At 45.2% G+C, this 5,056-nt stretch overlaps 1 non-coding gene across 1 annotated transcript; it reads left to right on the top strand.

Annotated features, from left to right (window-relative positions):
* Positions 1-2,298: 2,298 nt before the first annotated feature.
* TRNAA-UGC (transfer RNA alanine (anticodon UGC)) lies at positions 2,299-2,370 on the top strand. Its single transcript has one exon. It is a non-coding gene; the product is annotated as a tRNA-Ala (tRNA).
* The last annotated feature ends 2,686 nt before the right edge of the window (positions 2,371-5,056 follow it).

Below are 5,056 nucleotides of genomic sequence, written 5' to 3'. Positions count from 1 at the left end.
GAAGGTAGGTGGGTTGAAAGGAAGGTAGGTAGGATGAAAGGAAGGAAGATAGGTGGGTGGTAGGTTGGTATGTAGGTAGGTAGGTAGAGGGGGAGACAGGCAAGCAGATACTGAAATAAGCAGACAAGCAGGCAGGGAAGCAGAGCACTCACCATCTCCCCGACATGTATATCAAGTAGCCTAACTAAGAGATGATGAAGGCACACAGAACAGGAGGCTGGGTTGTGGGAGGCTGACAGGGGGTGGTTAGAGATGATGTGTGACCAGGATAAGAAGACTTGGGTAGTTCCTATTCTTCATGGTTCCTCTTAGACTCTGATACTTCTTGTTAATGATTCTCCTTCATGGTATCCTTCCTCATGGTCTTAGTGATATCTTAAGAATATTAAAAGGCTCTGTTACATCAATTTAATGGTTCTTCTTCATGGTTGTGGTATTGTTAAAAAAAAAAATGATTTATTGATGTATTCTTTATGTCATTCTTACCATCTCAGGACACTTATTTATCTTAGGAGACATTTTTTGAGCTTAAGGAACTCGGGCTTGTATTCTCCGTAGCACATTTTCCTTAGCGATTTATTTTGCTTACTACACCTTGCTACTTTCCTGTATGCAGTTTATATCTTTTTACTTCCAAGATAGATTACGTGAATAATACAAAAGTGATTATTAATGAGCTATATGCAGGAATAAATCGCTACGGAAGAGGTGTTAGGGAGAATATAGGCCTCGATCCAGCCTTTAAAGATTCCTCCCTTGTAAGACATTTCCCTTAAGCTGAGAAAAATCGTATGAGGGATCAAGAGTAAAGGAAAAATATACGGCATTGGGTAGAATTATTATTATTATTATTATTATTATTATTATTATTGTTGTATCATCATCATCATCACTACTGCTACTACTACTACTACTACTACTATTATTATTACTATTATTATTATTATTATTATTATTATTATTGTTATTATTATTATTATTATTATTATTATTATTATTATTATTATTATTATATTCCGCTGTCAGTGAAGGGAATTTGATATTGTGTAATCCTCAGTGACGCAAATCTCAAGTCCAAGAACACTGTCTTATCTTGGCTGTGTGTGTGTGTGTGTGTGTGTGTGTGTGTGTGTGTGTGTGTGTGTGTGTGTGTGTGTGAGGGGTAAGCGTGTTAGTAGGTTATGTTTATGAGTGAGTGAGTAAGAAAGAATGTGTGTGTGTGTATGTGTGTGTGTGTGTGTGTGTGTGTGTGTGTGTGTGTGTGTGTGTGTGTGTGTGTGTGTGTGTGTGTGTGTGTGTGATGAAACCAAGAGTGTGTGTGTAGCCACTACTCCTAAACCCTCTTAATGAGTCACCTTAGGCAGTAATGAGAGTAGTTAAGTGGTAGTAATGAGGGTGTGGTTAGGCAAGGTGTTGGTGGTAGTGGTGGTAGTTGTGGTGGCGGGAGGTGTAGGTTGTGGTTGATTGTGGAGGTGGTGGTAGTAATGGTAGTCAGAGATGTTTGTGGTGGTAGATTGTAATGGTGATAGTTGTGGTAGGTATGGTGGTGGATGTGGTGGTAGTTGTGGTAGGTATGGTGGTGAATGTGGTGGTAGTTGTGGTAGTAGCGGTAGATGTTGACCAAATCCAGGTGAGGGTCATGAACTGAAGCACCACAAAGTTAATGATGACAACACAGTGGCGTAACAGGTGTGTGATGTGGTGTTTTGTGATGACAGAGGAGGCTAGTGATGATGGTGGTGATTGTTAGTGATGGTAAGCTCGGTAGGAAAAAAATGCTAGGGAGGGGAGCAGGAGTGATGATGATGATGATGATAGGAAGAATAAAAGGAAGGAAAAGTAGCAGGAGTGATGATGGTGATGATGATAATGATGAATATAAGGGTTGGAGGGATAACAGGAATGATGATTGATGATGATGATGATGATGATGATGATGATGATGATGATGGGAAGGAAAAAATGGATGGAGGACAACTCACTGGGAGAATAAGCCAATGTTACGACTATACATCCATTCCCCAGCACTTCTTCGTGACTAGCATAGTGTTCTGGCGTTAATCTTTCATTATAGCCCAGCACTGAACATGGAGAGATGGCAGTTGCACGCCTAAATGAAGTTAGAATGGATGACAAGTTTTGATAATGGCTAGAATAAATTTTATATATTACGTCAACGAACTGAAGGGGTTGATTTATTCAGTCGGAGAAGGCCTATAGGAAAATTATTTCGTTAAGTTGTATAAATAATAAAATAAACCAGGAAGTCATCGGTGTGAAAGGACCGTCCTCTTCATCGGGGGTGTAGCTCAGTGGTAGAGCGTTCGCTTTGCATGTGAAAGGCCCCGGGTTCGATCCCCGGCACCTCCACATGTTTTTAAGTAACGGCCGGTGGTTAAGTGGTCTTACGAGATAGTTGAGATGAGCGTAAGATAGGCGCACGTATTTGAATCCGTGGAAGATGAGTGGGAAATATTCGATTTTTAAAAGTCACTAAGGGAGATGCGTTCGTGCCTTCGCGGCCACCCCTTCCGGGATTAAGACAGACAGGTAGAATACAGGTGTAGTGTACAGGTATTTAGTACAATATATTACAGACCGTCATTTTCATGCTGTACAGTAGGGCATGTCACTAACCTACCTTTGACCCGTTCACCCGGAGGAGCAGGGGCGGCATTCTCTTGCGGTTGGGAAGCTTACTAACACCTCATCCCTACCGGTTTATTTATGATTCTGCCCCGTTACTGCATTCTTGTGTGTTACCCATGCAGTCCACGTCGCTATTAAGGAGATATAAGAAGCTAAAAGGAGGCTGTTAAGAGGTAGTTTCAGAAATAAATCGTTAAGGAAGAGGCGTTAGGGAGCTTCCTAAACCGACGAGAATACCGGCCAGATCTTAGGTGTTGTTACCTTCAGACAGTTTTACGTAAGTCTTGGTACTCCCGCCATGAAGGGGTTACATGGGTCAAACGGATCTCTTAATTCCCTCTATATTGCAGTGTTTAATCCTGCAATACCTCCCCCACCTCCCCTCTCCTTGCAATTGCTGACCCCAGAGTGTGGAGGTTGAAAGCGCCTCCTGCAACAAGCCTTCATTACGTGTCAGGAGGTCAGGGATGCATGGCCCCGGTTGACCTTACGTCCCCTTCACCTTTATGGGCAACCGCTGACGTAGGGTGGCCAGGGTGTGGGTAGGGGTGAGGAGGGTGTGTGAGGCCAGAAGTTAGCTTCAGATTTTAGCTTAAGGGCCGGAACTTAGCTTAATTTGATCTGTCAGATACATAGACATAACCATAAATTCACACACACTTCCCAGACGCATGGAATTTGTAAGCAAGATGCCACAGAAACAAGTCAGACACCTTTAGAAATATGCAGATAACTTAACACTCTCAAACACTATCTTTCTTTTTCCCCACACTGACACTCTTCTTTATCCAGACTCGTGTTTCTCTTCCTACCAAACCCGAGAGAGAATGTGTGAGAGTGGCGGTGGTGGTGGGAGCCACGGTGAGGGTGTGGGTGTAAAGTGAGTTCAGCGTGAGGGTGGCAGTGTGAGGGATTGGGGAGTTAAAATTATAGCTACTGTATACTCCATCACTATGTCACCCTCTGTCACCCTCTTTCTTTCCTCACTAACATTCTTCCTTTGCTAACCACCCTGTCAAAAAGTAATAGATTAAAGAAGTTCATAACGGTACAAAGGAGAGAGTTGGGGGTGACAGAGGTAGGGAGGGTGAGGGATGAAGGCAAGAGTAGGGGGGGAAGAGGGTAAGAGTTGGGATGGGGAGGGGATGGCGGTGGAAGCTAAGGTAAGGGTGCGGGTAGAGAGAGAGAAAAAAAGTTACCAGACAATGACCCAAAATAGGACACTCCACCGTCACTTCACAATCCCAGTCCCTATTTTAGTGGGGGTGATGGGAAGGGGGGAGTTGAGGGAGAGGGTATGGGGAGGGGGGATTATGGATTTGGGTGCGGAGGGTAGGGGTGAGGGATGGGGGGTTGAAGGTGAAGGTGGGTGAGGTTGGGTGTTGGGGTGGGAATGTGGGTGAAGGTAGGGGTCAGGGTACGTTGAAGACTGAGGTGGGGTACGTAGGGGAGGGAGAGGGCGCATACTTTGGGGTAAGAGGTGGGTAGGGCAGGGAGAGGGGTGGGCTTGGGGGCGTAGGGTGGAGGGAGAGGAGGCAGGGTTTGTGGTGAGGGGGACAGGTCTAAGCACTCCAAAATTTCAAAGAGGATTGGCACTGTGGTGAGGGGTGGGATTAGGGTAAGGGTGGGGGTCAGGGAGGTAGGGGTGTGGGTGACTGGGGGTGGGGTAGGGAGGTTGGTGGAAATGGGAAGGGAGTTAGGGTGAGGGAAGGAATGGAAGCTGTGTAGGGCTAGTAAAGAGGGAATGAGGTAGGGATGAGAATGGAAGTAGAAGTAAGGGTGGAAGTGGGAGTGAGGGTGAATGAAGGGGTGAAGGTGGGGGTGGGGATGGGAGTAGGGTGAAGGTAGGGGTCATAGTACGTGTGAGAATGTTAGGGTGAGGTAGGTGAGACTTGGGAGAGGGGAAGGGCGGTGGAGGGGTAATGGCATGGGGAGGGGGTGATGTCTGAAAAGGGAGGGTGGGCCTTGCGGTGGGTACGTTGGTGGTGTGGGGGATATTGGGGTGGGTATTATACGGTGCTTCCGTGTGTTTCTTTTTTAGTCTGCATTTACGCCTTGATATTAGTAGAATCCCTTGAGAAAAATCATCATTATTGTCATCATCATCATCATCATCATCAGCGATTCGTTCTGTTGCATTAAATTACAGTACGTTTGGTTAGGCAAGATAAAGTTACTGTATGTTACAGTTCTTTTGGGCTATGTTATGTATGTATAGGTAAGTTAGGTTAGGTTAGACTTCCCTGTGTGTGTGTGTCTGCAGCTGTGATAAGTTATGTGCTGTAGATAGCGTCAGTCATTTTTCTCTCTCTCTCTCTCTCTCTCTCTCTCTCTCTCTCTCTCTCTCTCTCTCTCTCTCTCTCTCTCTCTCTCAAATAGGTGTGTAGTATTGGTAGGTGTGTGTGTG

Source organism: Coenobita brevimanus, chromosome 69, assembly GCF_032717465.1.
Source record: "Coenobita brevimanus isolate Jiangsu-jjx chromosome 69, ASM3271746v2, whole genome shotgun sequence".
Classification (NCBI taxonomy): Eukaryota; Metazoa; Arthropoda; class Malacostraca; order Decapoda; family Coenobitidae; genus Coenobita; species Coenobita brevimanus.
The sequence above is the reverse complement of the archived record's forward strand: the minus strand, read 5'-3'. Positions and strand labels throughout refer to the sequence as shown.